We start from the raw sequence: 20,697 nt of genomic DNA, 5'->3' as shown, positions 1-20,697 counted from the left end.
CTACGTTTAATGAAATTGGATGTATATTTTTGTTGGCTATGCTTTGACGTTTTTGTTTATTATCGATTAGGTTTTGTTTCGCTATTGCATTGGAATTTTGAATTTTAAACTTTAATTCGTTAAAATATTGGTCGATATCATAGATAGGTTCGATTACAGAGCTATTATATATATTTTGTGGAAGAGTAGCTTTATGTCCAAAAACGAGCTCAAACGGAGTTAGGCCATGTTCTGTATGCTGAGTGGTGTTGAAACAAAATTCATAATATTTTACCCAATCATCCCAGTCCGATTGGTGAGCATTAACAAAACATCGCAGATACTCATTGAGACATCTGTGATTTCGCTCAAGCGCACCAATGGTCTGTGGGTGATAGGCTGTACTAAAGGTTTGTTTAATTTCAAGAATCTTACAAATTTGTTCTAATACCTGATTATTATATTCTGTTCCTTGATCCGTTCTTAATTCAAGGAAGTGTCCATATTTGAGGATAAAATTTTCTACGAGTGCCTTGGCAATCGTATTGGCTTCTTTATTAGCTAGTGGTATGAGAACTATGTACTTGCTCAAATTGCATTGAATGGTTAAAATATATCTATTATCGCTGTGAGTTCTTGTAAAGGGTCCAGCTGTATCCGCTGAAAGGACTTCAAATGCCTTGGAAGGAGTAGTGGTTACGACTTCTGCTTCCTTAGTATGTCTAGTGATTTTATTTAATTTACATGTTTCGCAATTCCTGACATAGGTTGTGATGTCATTTTTCATATTTTTCCATTTGTAAAACTCTCTAATTTTTAGATATAAACGATGTTGTCCAACATGTCCACCTACCGGAGTAGCGTGGTGTTGATGTAATATATGGTTTATATCTTCCTGCTTCGTCAATATTGTTGGAGGTTTGTATATGATTAGCTGATAACTGGAAATGGTTGTGTTAACGATTTCCTTTATAGTATGCAGGGATGCGTTTCTAAACAAAATGTCCTCTGTTGATAATGCGATAATATTTCTTCCGTATTTCTCGAGTATTTTTCCAATTTCTAGAAACGCGAACTCTAGTGTTCGGCTTCCATTAGCGCGCGTTAGCGGAACGTTGACTGCTCCTAAAATTTTCTTATAATTATGGTTAAAAATGAACATTCTTAACTGGTTGTGGTGCACTTCAGAACCAAGTTTAAGTAGTTTTGTGGTGTATGACGGGTTCTCGGTTTGCCAAGCTGTAAGATGATCAGTCTTACTGCAGTTTTTCTTTGAATCCGTGGACGTAGTTAATGTTGCTTTTTTTCTTGCCATGGCTCTTGTGTTAACCATGAGAACACTTAGCGTTTTGAGTTGTTCTGAGGTAGTAGGAATTGCAATACGTGAGAGCGCGTCCGCACAAACGTTTGCTTTTCCCGCTACGAATTCAATGTCAAAATTAAATTCTTCTAAATCGACTCTCATTCTAGTGAGTTTCGATGTAGGGTTCTTCATGTTGAATAAGTATACTAGAGGTCTATGGTCTGTCCTGACCAAAAACCTATTTCCGTACAAGTATGGTGTGAAATAGTTAACGGCCCAATGAATTGCTGTTAACTCCTTTTCAATTATTGGTTTATTACGCTCTCCTGGTGTGAAACTTTTGCTTGCAAACGCAACTGGGAAGTCTCCATTTTCGTACATTTGGGAAAGTACAGCACCACATGCTATATCCGATGCATCTGTGGTCAGTATAAATTTTTTAGAGAAATCTGGATAGCGCAAAATCTGAGGTGACATCAAATATTGTTTGAGTGTCTGAAAACTTTTTTCATGAGCTTTGGTCCATTGAAACGTTGAACCTTTTTTCTGTAAATCATTTAATGGTTTGGCAATATGCGCAAAGTTTGGGACAAATTTCCTATAGTAATTGCAGAAAGCTACAAATCTACGAGCTTCTTCTGCGTTTGTGGGTGTAGGGAAGTTTTTCAATAAATCGAATTTTGAGTCATCCGGCAGAATTCCTTGATCTGTAATTTTATGACCAAGATAAGTAACCTCGGCTCTGAAAAATTTACATTTACTGGCATTAAGTTTCAAATTGTAATGCCTTAGTCGTTCAAATATTTTTCGTAAGTTATCAAGATGATGGTCAGAAGAACATCCTGTAACTACAATATCATCGATGTAGATGAAAGCACATTCTGGAGTAAGTCCAGCCATTGCTATATTCATCATTCTTTGAAAGCTGTTTGGGCTGATATTCAACCCAAATGGTAATCTTTTGAAGTGAAAGTGTCCAGAAGGAGTGGAGAAAGCAGTATACTTCCTGGACTCTTGATCTAGGGGGATTTGGTGGAATCCCGACATAAGATCAAGCGTACTGAAATATTTAGCTCGACCTAATTGGTCCAAAATAGTGTCTATGCGAGGCAATGGAAATTTATCTGCCAGCACCTTTTTGTTTAATTGTCTGAAATCCACGACGAGCCTCCATTTCTTTGAAGCATCGTCTGATTTCTTTGGTACTAATAGGATAGGTGAATTGTACGAAGACACCGATGGTTCAATAATGTCTTCATCAATTAACTTTTGTACCTGATCCTGAATTTCTTTTTGTTGGGAGTGAATACTTTTATAATTGGGTATATACACCGGTGCAGTATCCTGTAATGGGATATGCTGTGAATAAAAATTGTTAGTGGTCAGGTTTTCTCCAGGTAAACAGAATATGTCCGGAAAATCTTTGACTAACTTTTTCAGTTTCGGTCGTACCTGGGATGAAACTTGATCCAGTTTAATTTCTGAAAATATTTTGTTTAACCGAACGTTTCGATTTATTTGAGCATCACGGCCTTTGGGCTCAGGCTTAGTGTAATCATTTAATGGGTCAATTTTCGGTTCAAAACGTGCAATAGCAACCTGTTTGGAGGTCGTATTTATTAGTTTTACATACGGAGCATTTGGCGAAACTATAGTATTCGCGCAGAATACGCCTGGAATGATTTCTTGTGACAAAACCACGGAATCGGTGGTTACTTCAAAGTTCGGTATTTTCCTAATAACTTCGCATCTTGCTGGAATCAAGATACTGTCATTAATCTTATCTTCTATGGGTACTGATACCAAACTATTATTAAAGTTAAAGTTGAGCAACCAACTCTCGTAATCTAATGTGCATTTGTATTTAATGAAGAAATCTCGACCTAAAATACCGTCGGTCAAGATGGGGAAATCATCTCCAACTAGTTGGAACGAATGATTTACCGTTAAATTGTTTGAAAAAGTGATGTTCGTATTGGTTTCACCAATTGTGGTGGTGACGCCTTCTGTAATACCGGTTACCCTAAAGACTACATTAGTGTTAATCATTTGCATAGGATTTAATAATCCTATCTTACTAAGCGAAATTTCGGCTCCTGTGTCGACGATAAACGTGCATTTGCGATTGGCCATTTGTACGTATAACGTCACAAAATTGGCTGCACTAGTATTTATTGTATATAGTGATTTGGTGGGCCCGTGTACTGGCCCTGGTGCCCTAAAAAAGTATTGTTTTGCGTCGAGCCACCTGGTTGCATAACTGGGCCACCCGGTGGCATCATCAGCCTTTGATGATGGTTTTGTACTACTGCCATTGAAGTTGGGGTGTCGAATGACATTGACGCCTGCAATGGTTGAGCCTGTTCGGCGCTCGTGGTATAAATGGTTCTTGATGGGAAGTTGGACCTTCCACGCTGGAAGCGATTACTATTATAACCGTTATAGAATCTTTGCGGTGGGTTGTTATATTGCGGTTGATTGGACGGAGGTCGGGGTTGTTGGGATCCCTTTCTAGTATAATTTCGGTTGAAATTATTTCTGTGTTGTGGTTGTGATTGCCGTTGATCTTGACTTCTGTAATTGTCGCGATGTCCGTAGTGGTTTTGATACCCACGATTTTGACTAAACGAGGGACTAAACGAGTTCCTCTCGTTGTGCCTAGGGTTTGAATTGAACGCTAGGACTTGGGTGTCGATATTGTTGGTTGTCGCGTTTTCCGTTACCTTTTGAATTGCCTGATTAATGTCCGTGAAAGTAGATGCTTTCAGTATTAACCTGGCTTCATTATTGGTAACGCCGGAGGTGAGGGCGTCAACTCCTGCTTTGGTTGCCATTTGTTTCGCTACGGCAGTTGGCACTCCGGCCTCCACGTATGTTGCTTGTAGCTGATGGCATAGGGACTCGACGGTGTTGCAAAACTTCTCCGTGTCTCCCCTTTGTTTGGTGGTCTTTAATTTGGCCACGATGGTCTCGGATGTTACAGTGCCTTTGCATCTGTTTTTAACATCGTTGATCAACTCATCGATAGTGGCTAAAGCATCTGGTAGGCCCAACCGAGCCTTTCCGGTCAGCCTGGTTTTTAAAAACCGTATTGCAATCGGTACGTGTTCCGCGGTGGTCATTTCTTTCAGCAAATTAGCTGAGTCGACAAAAGTGTTCAGGGCATCGTGTGAGCCGTCGTATGGCTGTACGATCGCCGTCGCTGACTTGACGTCAAAAGGTGCCGGGTCTGGCATTGTAATAATTTGTGTGTTTTGTGTAGACGTGATGGAAACGGTGGGTGTATTTTGCCACGGTTTAACGCTTCCACTTAATTTTTGGCAAAATATTATGGCGTTGACAACGGACTTGAACAAACGTGTATTAGAAGGATTTGGATTTGACGTGATGGAAACAGTGGGTGAATAATCCCACGAATATTTGTCGCCACTTAAGCGTTTGCATATGATAATTGTTTTTGCCACAGATTTTAATGAATACTTTCGAGAGGTAGTAGCTATCTGCGTATTTTCCAGAATATTCATACATTCATTATATTTTGTTTTAAGTGCCTGGTACGCTTCTATCTCTCTATTCCATTCTAATGGTGGTATTCTATTGGCGTATTTGTTTAAAATGAGTTTGTATTCGATAAATAAATCTTTCAAGATTTCGGTTTTTTCTGTTACCCCTTGTAATGAGCGTGGACGATTTATGCTTTTTAATAAATTTAGATGTTCTCTGCTTATGTATTGGTTGATTTCCTTCAATCTGGTCATCTGATTTATTGCATCGTATAGGAAAAAGGATTAATTTAATTTAAGATCATACCAACCAGTCCGAAGAATTTGTTTTAATGCTCGTTCTCGTGCCCTAAGGGTGGTCTGGTTCTGACCGTTCGCCCCTTTCGTTGCTCAGGGTGGTCTGGTTCTGACCGTTCGCCCCTGAAATTATGGATCTCTGCGCTCCGTTCGTTGCATTGTCCCACAGGGTGATCTGGCCTCGACCGTTCGCCCCTGGACTTGTTATATTTTGATGATGCTGACCACGGAATTGTGCTACTGCATTTCACCTTTTTCCACTGCGGCGGACTGCGCTGCCGCGATGATCACTTGTATTAATTTCGTTTGCGCGTTCGTCTTCTTGCGCTGCATGTAAACGTACGAAACAGTGATAATTAGCACTGTCAACACAAACACTAATATTGTGATGGATACTAGGCACACCATATGTTCTGTTTCATTGTCTTTTTCACTCACGGTGTTGGTTATCGTCGTTGTTGTAGGTTCCGTCGTGCTTCGTTCTTCTGGAAGGCGTGCCCAAATCGGCCGACAGCCGGGTGTTCCACATGGGACTCTAAACATTAGTCTGTTATAACGCGCGAACGTTATTTAACACAGCCTCTCTTGTTGCCGCGTGCTTCACATGGGCCTTCATATGGCTATTGTAAGCCTTAAACATTCCGAAAGCAACTAATATCACTGTGAGTACCACGAGTACGATTGCGATTATCCTCGTTTCCTCGACCGCCATGTTGTTGTTTGTAATAAAATTTTCTGTAGAAAACCAGCCCATCTTTAATGTTTGTCACTACCAAAGCACTTGTTTCACTTTTGTATCGCACACTTCTAATTCGATGATTGCAGATTTAAATCACCGGTCGCCATGTTCTAGTCGAAAACAATATAATGTATAATTGAACGAAATAATTCTTCGTCTCGCTCGGCGGCTTCGGCAACTGCGACGGTATCGGCCTATAATAACACTTTAGCAGTTAAACAACAATCATTTCGAACATCGTGTTCGCTGGTGTTCTGGTCGGAAGAAACTCAGAGAGGATTGGCGGTGAACGTCACAACTTGAGGAATAAAACAACGGACAGCGTGTCCGCTCAGTTAAACTTGAACTTCACGAATCATGTGTCACTATATCTTATATACTATGTTTACACATTTCTCTTAGCCTAGGTAGCTGTTTGTACAACAGTCTGGTGATGTTTTTACAGGTAAGTGATGTTTATCTAAAAGGTAAGTTTATTGTTCATTGCCTTGGCATTGCAGTGCCGTTACGTATGGGTTTTTTTGTTGACGGTTGAAAGAAAGGTTAAAAGCGATGGGTTTTTTGTTTGTTGGTAAAAAGGTTGTTTGGGTTTTTACAACTCGAAGAGGTAAGAAAGTAAGTCGGTATTTCCCGTCGTTGACCATTTGGGAAACCCTAATCAGTGTAATTTTATGATTGTTAATTTGGAATAATTAGTATGCTACAGTACATAGTAAGAGCTAGTTGAATTTTCACGACACCAAGAATCAACTACAATAAAAGTTCATGGTTTTCGAAAAGTTCGGTGTGTAACAGCTGATTATTTATGATCCTCACTTGGGAATCACCGTTGTGTTTAATCTGGGTTTTTTTCCCAATTTTTTCTCCTTCACTTTTTACGAAAATTATCCGTGTCGCCGATAATGTTCTTTTAGACAAAATAATTATCACCTCGCTCACAGAGAATTATTTTAATTCTTCACTGATATTATTATTTGTTTTAAATTTCTTCATGCGCCACGTAGAAGTCCATTTTTCTTGACACTTGGTTCGCGATCACTTTTCGCGGTTTCAGACCCGTGTGGAGATTGGACTTCAGATATTAGTGACTTGGCTCAACGACTTTGAGTTGGAATGTGAGTCTATTTCTCGTATTTTGGTCCAAAGAAAGTTATGCGTAAAGAGGCATCGTGAGCGAAGACGCCTAGGTCGTCTTATTTGGCAAACACTCGTCTTAGCGTATATGTTTGAATAATATGGAAAGTTTGTTTCCAGGGTTGCTGCTTGGGTGGTTTATTTCCAGGTCAGCTTACAGTTTATGATTCTGAGAAGGTCTTTTAAGAAGTGAGTTTGTAAAAAAAAATATTTATGACTGAAAGGCATACTGTTGTAAAAGAGGAAATGGGTATATCAATGACTTTAGGGTAATTTGATAGGGTTGCGCCTTTATTATGCTACATCTCCCCCTTAAGAAAGAATAGCGTAACTATTCAAGAGTTAAAGACTTAATAGGTTCGTTCGCCACGATGAGTTTTTCATTCGGTACAATGTTGATTAAAGTGTTAACGGCTGCCTTAGTAGCCAATTTTTTCGCTGTAGCATGAGGAACATCCTCTTTAATATAGCTTCTGATCAATTTATGACATAGTTCTTCGATCTCTTGACAATATTGATGTCGAGACACGTTTCTTTTCACGCTTTTCAACTTGGCTAGGGCTTGTTCTGTGGTTTCCCGACTTCCGCAAATGTCTTTAATCAGGTCGACAATTTGATCTATTGACATTTCTACATTGTCGTTAGGTAAGCGCCATACCCCTCATAAAATACAATTTCGTGATCTTCATTCATGAATCCAACCTCAATAAATTCGCCCATGGCGAATAGATAAACGAGTCCCTCTCCCGGAACGAACATCACTTCAACGCCATTTATAATAATGATATCGTAGTCCTAAAAAAAGAAAGTAAAAGAAAAAAGGATAATTCAATATTTATATTTTTTTCTTTTATAAAAAAGGAGAAGAATGATGTTTCGAAAACTTATCATCAGAAGGCCGGCTCCAGAGGCACGTTATCCTCCATTTGGGACATCTGTACCCTAAACTATTCATAGAGAACCTTGGGGTTTATCAAACTTGCTGATATAAACAAAAAAAAACAAACCCCCTGGTCTTCGCCCATGGCGAATAGATAAACAAGTCCCTCTTCCGGGACGAACATCATTTCAACGCCATTTATAATAATGATATCGAAGTTCTAAAAACAAAAGAGAAAGTAAAAGTAAAAGGATAATTCAATATTTATATTTTTTTTCTTTTATAAAAAAGGAGAAGAATGAAGTTTCGAAAACTTACCATTCTCGGTTTGTTTTTTTTTTCAACACGCTCCTGAGTTGATGTTAACGAATCAGAATCTAAACCAACATTGAAATCACTGTACCCAAAACTATTATGGCAACCATCGTTAAATGTGCCTCTTGACACGTGAGCTGCTGCAAGCTTCGCAGCTAAATCATTAATTTGTTGACCATATTCGCTAAGGGTCATTTTTTTCTGTTTAAGGCTGGCCATCTCCGATTCGATAGCCTGAGGGCTAAATTTTACACTAAATTTGGCCTTAAGTAATGCTTTTGCGTCCGCCAGTGTTGTTGCATTGTTTATAATGCCATGTGCTGGGCCTACTAGACGCGTTTTTAAAAATTTTAGTAGATCCGCTTCTGGTACTCTACCATAATAATTCATCAGCAGATCCACCGATTCAAAAAAAAATGTCATCTTGTCAGCGTCTCCGCTGAACTTGTCAACAAGCTTCAATGCTACTCCAAGGTCTAATTTTGGTGCCATTGTAAAATTTTCGAATTCCGATTCAGAACTATAATTTCGTCGGTGCTATAATCACTCTGATTACCTAAGTCAACTTTCTCACAATCTGGCGTAAATAAATTTTCCAAAACCGAGTCCTCTAATTGAGGTTGGTTTAAGAGCTCTAAACATTCATTGGTACACACCTTGAGCACTTTATATCTTTCAATTAGCGCACCTTTTACATTTCGTGGTAAGGAATTATCATGGGCAATTTTCCTTAACTCGAGGTTAAATGCTAGTAATTCTTTAACCTTTTTATCTTTGGTCTCTTTTTTTAAAATGATTAATCCTCTTTAAACTTTGATGCAACTTTTGAATGGCATCTTGAATTTGGAAGAATTTATCTATGCCATGTCTACTAAGTTACTCAAATTCCAGTTTTCATTTAGCACTCACCTCTTATTACATTGGTTCCTATTCTTCCAATCCGATCCGGAATTTGGTTACCTAAAAGGTTTAAATTTGCTCAGTATCTAAAATTATCTCATAGATACTCAGATTTATACTTATCTTTATTATAGGTCCGTTTCCGTTCGGTACTGGTTCATTGCAAGCCGGAGCTCTCCGTAGTTCCAGTTCAGGTTCTGCACCTCTTGCTCCCCTGACTGTACTGCCGCTACCGCTGCTACACGATGTACAGCCTCGATGATGGCTTCCTTCGCCGAATATTCCTCCAGGGAAATGATCACTCTTTTGTTCCGCATCCGATCCCAGTGTGCTGTTTCTCGTTCGAAAAAGGCAAAACACTATTTCAACTTTTCTTCGTTTAGCGAACGGCGCTCTGCCATGTCCGTAACTGCCGAAATGATTCACAAGTTGCTCGGCCACGAAATGTTCATAGTGTTGGGTAATGTTTATTATGCTGGCAAATTTGCCAAGCGTAACACTCGTTCGGCGACTCTCTCCGTTTGCTGGCGATGGCACTTGGTCATTGCTTTTACCAACAAACAGCCTACGGCTACACCTGCTAGAACACACAGGGCCACGGTTTGTGCCGTAAGGTGTCCACTATTGGATGGTGCACTTGTAACACTGCCGGTCGGGACGACGAAAACCAGCCCATTTCAACGGTTATTCACTGTTCACTAGTTACTTTCACAGTGCCGTAATTAACTTTAATTCACAGGCAGACGACTCCTGGCAGGATCGCCATGACTTGAATGAGGGATTAATTCAATGGTGTAATATGAATAATTAGGTCCATAACCTTATGATTGGTAACTAGCGGGTTTTTTATATATAAATCCTTCGTAGCACTTACCATACAGCCCAATTACTTCTGGAGGTTCTTCTCCATCATGGCCACAAACCGTTTCAACTCCTCTTCTCTTTCACTTTTATCCATTACCTTAGACGTCCTGGGGAGAAGAGCCCTGGGGTCAGAGTCTACAGGATCACTAGTGCTAGCCCTGTGGTCTACTCTCAATTTCTCCACTGTCGATTTCTCGAGAGGTCTGGCTCCTGAGACAAACTGGTCAGCTATCAACTGGATCTTAGCAACGCCCGATGTTAGGAGGGAAACTAGGGAATCAGGAGCTGCTGCTGCCTTCTTAATTTCTGTAACAACCTTGTCCTTGGTTAGAGGTACAGCACTACGGGCATCTCTCTGGTCGAAATTACCAGTGAGAATGATCTCCTCGATCACCATATTGTGGAAATTCCTGATGACCTCATCGATATCTGGCACGTATGTGGGATCTTCCATAGCCTCTGCCTGTTTTGGGTAATACCTCCGGTAAGTTGCGGATACAGCTGCCCAATCCCAAAGAGTTGTACTAACGTTTGGAGTTCGTATGATAGCATAACATGTCACGTTCTCTGTTTCAGCTTCATTACTCGACTGCCCGTGTATTTCGCTTACCATATATCTTAAAGGCTACTTGCTCATGCTTGCCCAAACTCAAGCCACCAGCGATGTTTCCAAAAACAATTCAATTACAACCATATGGCCCTGCAGCGTAAGCATAGCTACGCCCATGCGGAAGGCTAAAAACAGTTGTGCTTATTCAACAGGCAAAAGTGTGTAAACAAAAGAAAGGTTCGAGACGACCTTGTAATGAAATTTTATGACCTACTGAGAACTGAATGTAAACTTTAAATTTACGGCTTCGTTCTCTAGGATTGAATTTCAAGATGTTAATGTGAAACAGATTTGAATAAGGCGAAAGATGTAAGGGATGCTACACTGTGGCACTTCCGGGCTGCCCCATTGACTTCCCTGTAATACCCCATAGCGAGTTGTAGTAAACCTGGTTCTTCATAGCATTTTAACTGAGCCGTTTACTGAGTTGCTGATTTAAGGGAACCCGCTCGCTCTTTACCGCTCTTTACATATGCACATGTACTACATTTTCAATCATCCCCACTCTGGAATCAGAAAAGAATCCTGAAGTTCCTGAGCTAGAAAGAGATGCGCATATATCCTTATTTCTTTTGTGCTGTTTCCCCATTTAATGTCTTTTTGAATCAGAGAGATTCATTTGACCAATCACATTCCAAATTACCCCCCCCCCCCCCCCCCCCCCCAAACTTGCATACGTTTCAGCCCCTTCGTCTAGAAAAAATCTTCAGCTCGGGCTAAACTTTGATTTTTCATGGCGAGTTAACAACAAACATAAACAAGCGTCACGTAGAAGTTCATTTTTCTTGACACTTGGTTCGCGATCACTTTTCGTGGTTTCAGACCCGTGTGGAGATTGGACTTCGGATGTTAATAAATTGACTCAACGACTTTGAGTCTGAATGTGAGTCTATTTCTCGTATTTTGGTTTAAGGTGACTCCCCGTATCACTCCTATTTCAGCACTTCTTTTTCGATTCTTATTTCTAACAATCATCGAGCGCAACAGTAGTGGCACAGACAAACAGACGTAACACCTTGAACGATTTTCATGGAAATCCATCGCCCAGTTCACACTACCATCACCTGGTGGCAAAGTTGCACAAATCACTATGTTGTGCAATATCGTCAACAGAAGGCGCTAGTGTGAAACGTCAAACGCATAGAAAAACGATGCGCGCGCCTCTGGTTGTGAAAGCCACAACTATGAAAATTTAAAATGATCGTTAAATGTGTGGTCGATGGAAATTTCGCAAGTGTTACGTCTGTTTGTCTGTGGTAGTGGTGTTGCCTTTTTACATTTGTTCCATAAACAAACAAACAAAAATAGCACCGCTTTGTCTCGCTTCCGCCAATGTAAACATTACAAGATTATGAATCCTTTAAAAGCAATTCAAGCAGTACACTACTCAGTTTTGCTAAATCACAATCAAACACGTCTCAATGTTACGAAAAACATTGGATTTTATGTGTAATAAGCTAAAAATGATCGAATACTCTTAGCATGCTCTTCCGCTGTTGTTGTTTGCAAGCAGCAGCAGTGTTGGCGGACAGTGCGAAGGAGATTTCACAAATAAAAGTTATGTGCTTTTATTACTATTATCTGTGATTAAAAGTACAACAATAATCATTCGAAGAATAGTTTTCGATTTTACGACGCATAATCTATAAATTTGAGTTGATCATTTCAATGATTTTGATTGATTTTATTGATGAATTGTCCCGCAAGATCGACATCACTGCGTTCAATGATCGATGATTGTGCGCCAGAAGGCACCGTCGCGACGCGCTGCTGCCGTCGTCGTGGGTGGTAAACATTGCCATCGAACTCTTGGTGCGGCTGAGACAAATTTATATGATTTTCAAGTTTGAGTGAAAATATTTCTTTGTGGCATAGATAGTTCGAACGAGAAGTTTAATTTGAATAGTGTGTTCTATATTTCTTTTACAAATATCTTGCGTGAAGTGGAGAATTTTAGAGAAAAGGTATGCGTCGATTTTCTTACGTAGGTGTTGTGAATGCCGGGCAACTCACTGGAACAATCCGTTCCCAGCCATCCTAGCATACTGCAGTAGAATCACTTGGCATAATACGGAACCTCACGGTGATGGCGACGTGCTCCGCCAACAGTGCACTCGTCAAATGAGGCAGCATCACACTGACGACAACCCCGTTATGGTGCTGGCTGTCACTGATGCTTGCTAGGGGAAATACACGCATGGGAAATGCTACTCAGCTTTGTTCATACCCCACATTCTCCCTCTTCTCCGAAAAAAAAAGTTTTCTTACTAGCAGGCTTGTTATTTTTACGCTCAAACCCTCAATTTCGTTCTCTTCATCCTTATGGCACCAATGCAACAAGATACACTTCAAGATACAAGAATTAAGACGAATGGCCACATTTACTTTTTTGTTTAGTCAACGCACTTTTGTTAATATCGAACCTATATCATTTAATTGATAACTTGCAAGGCTAACCGATCATCTATGGGGTTTTGCCGAGCTCCAATAAAAATAACTACAACACACGCAGTTGGGTGATGCGTCTTCTCTCCTTCAAGCGCACGTCTCGTTGTGTAGCCGGCCCTGTTTTTCTCTCACTCAAATCAATCATTATTCACGATTGCGAAAATTCGACGCATTCTACGAAAACGAACATATTTTGTAAGAATTATTTGTCAAAAAAGAAAAAAAATAAGAGACTAACGAATTTTAGATTTATCAGATTAAAGATTCCGTATATCATACAACTCCACTTTCAATGCTTCAATGTGATGGTACAGATGGACCATATATAACACACAAATGTCCTTCATTATACGAAAATAGATTCTACAAAACGAGTTCCAAAGAGGTTCTACAACATATTTTCAGTAGATATGTTTTCATTGCGTACTTCGAATTTTAAACTGTTTTACGATATGCAATTTTTATGGGCGGTTTTCATTACACGTCCCTACATTTTCCTGACGCACAGCTTTCGGCAGTTATCATGCAACGCCATTTCCTTAGACGGGTTTCTTTACACATCGCTGCATTTTCCTGATGCAAACAATTTTCGGCAGTTTTTCAATAACGCCATTTCCTTGGACGGATTTCATTTCACGTCCCTGCATTTTCCTTATGCAGAAAAATTGTCGGCGGTTATCCAACAACGCCTTTACCTTGGACGGTTTTCACTACACGTCCCTGCATTTTCTTTGTGCAGAATAATTTTCGGCGGTTATCTAAAAATGCCGTTTCCTTTGACGGTTTTCATTACACGTCCCTGCATTTTCCTTATGCAGAAAAATTTTCGGCGGTTATCCAACAACGCCTTTATCTTGGACGGTTTTCACTACACGTCCCTGCATTTTCTCTATGCAGAATAATTTTCGGCGGTTATCCAAAAATGCCGTTTCCTTGGACGGTTTTCATTACACGTCCCTGCATTTTCCTTATGCAGAAAAATTGTCGGCGGTTCGACACGCCATTAATTTGCCCAACCAAAACCCCGAGCAAAAACCAACCCAACCAACCAATGCCGCGAGTATTTTACGGCAACATTCACAATAGCCAAACACCTCTACCATCATGCACATCAACCTGTTTGCATTTACCGTTCAACCAAGCGACAACACGAGCATGTACGATCCGAGGAATCAACGAAAGCGCGACCATCCATGCCGAGCAAGAACATGAAGAAACATGCATGCAATCATCGACCGACCACCTATCCACAGCGTGCTACCAGTTGACAACAAAAATCAACCACGTCACCGCGCCTTTGTTCATGTGTTTGTGCTAGAACCAAGGCTAAAACAGAACGCGGTTGGATAAACAAAAACTTTCCGCGCTCTAGGAACCGTCAGGAACCGCAGAATTGCAACACCCACTTCACTGTGTTTGCAGCACCACCACACACTTCACACACCAAAACGATTTGTTTTCTCTCACTGTTTTTATGCCAAGTGATTCTACCTATTTTATGATTAACTTGTTTTTGATTATGATGCACTCCTGGCAGGATCGCCAATGTGAATGCCGGGCAACTCACTGGAACAATCCGTTCCCAGCCATCCTAGCATACTGCAGTAGAATCACTTGGCATAATACGGAACCTCACGGTGATGGCGACGTGCTCCGCCAACAGTGCACTCGTCAAATGAGGCAGCATCACACTGACGACAACCCCGTTATGGTGCTGGCTGTCACTGATGCTTGCTAGGGGAAATACACGCATGGGAAATGCTACTCAGCTTTGTTCATACCCCACAGGTGTATTAGTGCAATACTGTGTAAAGTTGAATTTGGATGATGATTCTGAGGAAGCCATTTTGTGATGACACAAGAAAAGGCCTTAATAAACTATCACCAACACTGAAGTTACAATAGATATATAGTTTTTAGTTTCTAGTTTTAGTTTAATCAATTCTTTTATTTCATTGTACTCTAAGCTAGACCCTTTTATATAAAAGTTAAGCAAATTATCAGGAATATATTTTTCGCTACTTACTAGTATCAACTCTAAATCTTTATAAAGCGTTGTAGCATTGGAAAGTTTTTGTAAAAGTGTAGCCCTTTTATAATTTCTAAATGGAGTTTTCTTCAAATTATTTAGTATTTTCGATAACTCTTTAATTATTTTCTGAATTTTATAATTTAGTGAATCAAGATCCATTTACAAATTATTAAGGGTTTTTTTTTATAACTTCTTGTTACCTTATCTTTAAGATGTCCAGATGATCGTTTGGGGACTACTTGCTCCGGTCTTCCAGTGCTGCTCGTACCGTTGCACACGTCATCGACTCCGTATTGCCTGCTTCACACCTGCATCTCGGGTTTCGGCCTGGTACAGTGCACCACGTAGCACTGTGTCGTTGACCGTTGTCTCGTTGTTTCAGGGGTCACTCGGGTCACTGGGGTCGCTGGATCTTGTATCAAATCTGGTTTTTTGTTTTAAACCGATCACTTTTTCTCCAACAGGAACTTAAATTTCTTCGTGCTCACTTGAGTGTCTATTGCGTGCTCACTTCGTTTAGGTTGGCGAGTGATTTCGCCGCGATTCTTGTGGCACGCCTCTTCTTACGTTTAACTAGCATTTTGGAGAGCGGCTAGCACTAATTGAAGAATCAGGAGTCCAATAATAATGTTCAGCTTTAGCTCATGGCTATGAAAGAAGCCTGTATGCACTTCTTGTGTATTAATGATCGTTAGATCATGATCTCCTTCTTGGGAAACTTTTGGAGAGGATTTTTGATTCCCCATGTTTCAATACACTTTCACTTCATAATAGAACTCGGGTGATATTTACGGTTCTTCCTTCGTCTTGAAATCACTCAAACACTTTTTCAAACTTTAACTGAAGTTTCCAACGTTCGCGGACTGAGCCTGCACGGTCAGCCATGTACTACCTATGTTATCGAGGAGGTCATCCGAAGTGTTCAACTCCGTGGTTGCGATACGAATGTCTTTTATTCAAGTCTAAGAAATCTATTGAGCCTTAATTCTAAGCTACATAATTGGTTTCACAGAGACAAATCGAGAGAATGAGAGAATCGGTAAATAGGAGGTGCATGGTAACATCGATATGCGTTAAAATTATATTGCAGTTGACAACCCGTCGATAAATGAAATTCGAGAATCATTTAGCCAGGGAATATTCTGGGGTTCGAAGTCTTAACTAAGATCTCGCATCGAACCGATCACACCAAATGTCTGTCCGGAGACAATTGGTGTACTAAAACTTTGGTTCCTTCAGATTGAATTACTTTTGACTTGCAACTATTCCAATGACTAGCGGTGTCTGAAGATCAGAGCGCTATTGGAGGGTTTCGGTATGCCAGCAGACATTGAAACAAATAGTTTGATAGTCCAAAGAAGACTGCCGAGTTTATTGAAATCCTTCTTTTATATCATTTTACATTTGATTATTCTTATGGCCTAAAGGGTAAAACACCTGGGGTTGATGTTTATAAACAATATTTATGGCTTAAACTTCCGCGCGCCCATCCGGTAGTATTTTGGTTAACTTGCGCTTTTTGGCTTGCGCTTTACGGTGACTAATGGGGTGTTATTGTAAATACGCTGATGGGTACGCGTTAGCTTGCCTTTGAACGGTTTGACAAATAATTAAGGTAATGTGGGAGTATGTCTAGTACAATATTGAGCTTGGGAAAAGAGCATCGTTGGCGGTTGCAACATGGGCTATTGCACTTGGGTGTTCTTGCCCACGTTGCAAGACCTTGACGATTGTCAAGCAATTATTGTTGCTGTGCCACATCTGTAGGCAATATGCAACTCAACTAATTTATGCACTACAATATCAATGACTTTAGGGTAATTTGATAGGGTTGCATTTATTATGCTACACCCGATACCCGAAATTTGCGGTTTTTTGGCTCATGGTCGCCATCAACGTAGTCTTTCGTTTAGCATCCGAGAAAGACTCTTCCGATGCTCTGAACTTAAACTAGTCCAAGTTTAACTGTATCTCAGGGATGTCAGATGTGAAGACATGTCTTCAATTTGAAGACATTTATTTTTGTGAAGACATATTGAAGACATTTCAAATTATGTGAATACTTTTGAAGACATTTGAAAGCTAAAAAATAATATTTATATTGTTGATCCAACCCAATAATTCAATTCTTGGAACAATTTCAGATTAAATGCGTTTCAATTGATGATAAAAACTTACAGATTTCTAATTTTTCGGTATTTATATTGGAAGAAATTTGAAGCAGTTTTTGATTAAAATACGATTCAAATATATCGGATACAATTTCGGGAATTTTAGGATACATCCCCATTCCTGGAAAAAAATTTTAATCAAGAGTTATATAAAGAAAGCAAAATTTTTAGGAAACAACCAACACATTCCATGAATGCTTCAAGATATCTTCCAGCACAATCAAATATTTGTAAATATTATTTTTAATTCCATTCAAGAGTCATCAAAGATTCTGAAACACGTTATTTTTTAGATTTTTGAGTCTCCTCGAGGAATTCATCTGGGTATTCTCTCCTAGTTTTTTTTTTAACTTCCAAAAGCAGAGGTATTTTCTAAAAGTATTACCGATGTTTTTTTTTCCTTCGAATTTCAAACAGAGCTACGTCCAGAATTTCCCGCAGATTTTTCCGAAGATTTGTCCAAGAGAGCTTGTTAAGATTTCTTCATGGGAATTCATGGGAATCTCTCCAGAAGTTCCATAGGAATTCCTTCAGGATTTCATGAGGAATTTCTTCTTGAAATTCATTCAAGAGTTTTTCTGGAATTCTTCCAGGTGTTCCTCGGAAATTCCACCAGAAGCTCCTCACAAATTCCGCCTGGAGTTTTTCAGGAGAACATCGGGAATTCTTTCGGGAGTTCCTTGGGAATTCCTCTAGAAAATCCTCAGGAAATCCTCCAAGAGTTTCTAGAAAATTCCTCTAAGAATTCCGAATTCTTCCAAGAATTCCTCGAGAACTGCAGGAGTTCTTCAGGAATTCATCCAGGGTTTTCTCGGGAATTCATCCTGGAGTTCCTTGGAAATTCCTCCTGAGCTCCAGGAATTTCTCCAGGAGTTCTTCGGGAATTTCTCCAGAAGGAGTTCTTCGGGAGTTTCTTTAGGGGTTTCTTGGGAACTCCTCCAGGATTTTCCCGAAAATTTCTTCAGGAGTGTCTTGGGAATTCCTGCAGGAGTTCCTAGGATTGTCCTCCATGTATTCTTCGTAATTTCTCTAGAAGCTCATCGATAATTTTTCCAGAAGTTCCTCGGGAATTCTTCCTGGAGTTCCACGGGAATTGTTCCAGAAGTTATTCTGGAATTCCTCCATGAGTTCCTCGGATATTCTTCCTGGAATTCCTTGGAAATTGCTCCTCGAAAATTTCTACAAGAGATTTTCTCGTAAACATCTAGGATTTCCGAAGAACTTGTGAAAGCATTCCCAAGGATCTCCAGGAGGATTCCAGAGATACTTCTGGAGGAATTCCCGATGATTTTCTAGAGGAATTCCCGAGGAACTCATAGAGAAATTTCCGAGAACCTCCTGTAGGAATGCCCGAATATCTTCTGGAGGAATACCCTAAGAACTCTTTAAGGAATTCTCTAGGAACTACAGGATGAATTCCCGAGGATCTTCTGGAGGGATTTCCGGATTATTGCTGGGGGAGTGTTTGGTAAACTTTGAAAAACAAGAGTTCAGAAATTTTTTTTGTATGGAATTTTTTTTTTGCGCGGCCGTGCAAAAAAAATCCGTGCAAATTAAGAATTGGGTGTATCTGTACTGTCAATGGATCATTGAAGCCGACATTTCCGCTACACACCACATCAAAATAAAAGCGCCACCGTATTTGGACGGAAACACAGTGACAGCAGCCGAGTTACGTCAAACACGCAAGGCTACGGTGGCGCTATCTATTAATTTCATAGTGGCCGTTTCAGCAATTTTAGTGATCCATTGACACAAATGTTAATCCACTTATCAATGTGCTCCGAACATCACTGCCGTTAATCGCATATCAGTCCCATCTTTGCTGGATTTCCTATGCAAATTGGACTGATATGCGAATCAGGGCAGATCAATAGTTTAAATGTTCGTTATCACTGTCACGGTCGCCATATGATTTTTTTTTTTCTCAACAACGCAATTCTGATCGGTGTATGAAAGTTACTTGTACTAGAATGGCATGAATATAGGAAAATCGATGAACTCATTGTATGAGTATCTTTCACGTGGCGATCGAAAATGCTGTTAATTTGGCTCTACACTTGTTTTGTAATTCCCAGTAGAACAAAAAACGGGAAGTTGGACCCATTGAGATGCAATTTTGCTTCCGATAGATGCGCCTCATACTGCCAGATGGATTCAGATTTCAAAACTAATCTCGTAAATCTGACGCAAAAAATGCATCAGATTGAGAAATGGATTGATTTGCCACACAAACTTACTTCGTCGTATACATTTAAAATTTTGGATGTCGCATAATTTTCTTAAGGAGATTTCGATTCTAAAAAATCTTATAAAACCCATGAAATAAAAACTCTAAATCATTAAATTGAAAATCTACTTAAATTTCTGTTTCTGGTAAAGCACAATCAATTTTAAGTTTGAATAAAAAAACAAAGTTCATTTTATTTCAAATTTTGGTTAGTAGCTAAAGAAGTAATTCAAATGTGAGATATTAACCAATAATAGATCCTTTAAAATAAATAAGTAAATCCCTTGTATGTAATTATTCTTTTCTTATGGTTCTTGTGTGCAGCATACAGGGAAGTTCTATAACTGGTTACACAACCATAGACAAAGGCATTACATTTGGAATATCATACTATTTCTGTTTTTTTTTTATGATCAGTGTAAATCCAGCTAAGGGTCCATTATTGGTTAACTTACCACAGTTTCCTAAATATATACCTGATATGATTCAATGTTCTCTGTACTTTTGCGCCAGGAATTGTACTTTTACTAGCTTAAACAATGCTAACGAGAGATGAAAGTTTCATGCCAGAGGAGTTCCACGTGCTTATATCTGACTGGATCTAGGTAAACCAAAGCGCTAGCATAAAACAGCAGATTTTTTTTTATTGTACTAGTATCGAAAAGTCACAAACAATTCGTTAGAATAACTGAAACAAATATTGTCATTCCTTGTTTATGATAATTATATTTACAATCAAACATCACTATTTTTGATACTTAAAGTAAATCCTTCCTAAGAAAAATCCTTCCAGACACACAAACGAACTTAACTTAACTTAACAAACGAACAAAATACTTAATAAATATTAGTACACGCCATTGTTGTTGTAGTATATGTATTTGACCGAAATTCTAACATTTTTATAACACAATTAAGCAAGTATCAAATGTAACGACGAGATCTGATCGTGTGTGTGGTCTAAACAAGTATAATCACGTAACGATAATCCTAGCTTAAGGTCAAATATTATTCACAAATAGCACGGAAAAAAAACTAATCGCTATGCATCATGAAAACGTCTCAGTCCATTTTGATGTGTCAAATACCTATCGATCCTACTTTTGGTTTCAGCAGCTACATTGCGCACGAGTATAATGAATAAAAATCATATAGTAAATAATCAGTGCCGTTCTTTTTTGATGACATCCATTTTCCTGTTTGTGGTCGATGACCGTTCGAATATACTTTAGTTTCTTTTTACGTACAAACATGATTGAGAAAAGCAAAACAAAAATCTGCTATCAATGGCA

At 39.4% G+C, this 20,697-nt stretch overlaps 1 protein-coding gene across 1 annotated transcript in view; it reads left to right on the top strand.

The window, feature by feature from the left end:
• The window catches only part of LOC109423789 (uncharacterized), a 136,207-nt gene extending 116,158 nt beyond the window's left edge, over positions 1 to 20,049 (top strand). The window contains exon 3 of the mRNA XM_019698815.3: positions 19,919 to 20,049. The gene's annotated coding sequence lies outside the window, so the exon portion shown is untranslated. The remainder of the gene's footprint in view (positions 1 to 19,918) is intronic.
• Positions 20,050 to 20,697: the final 648 nt, after the last annotated feature.

The sequence above is a fragment of the Aedes albopictus genome, chromosome 2 (genome assembly GCF_035046485.1).
Source record: "Aedes albopictus strain Foshan chromosome 2, AalbF5, whole genome shotgun sequence".
Lineage (NCBI taxonomy): Eukaryota > Metazoa > Arthropoda > Insecta > Diptera > Culicidae > Aedes > Aedes albopictus.
The sequence above is the reverse complement of the archived record's forward strand: the minus strand, read 5'-3'. Positions and strand labels throughout refer to the sequence as shown.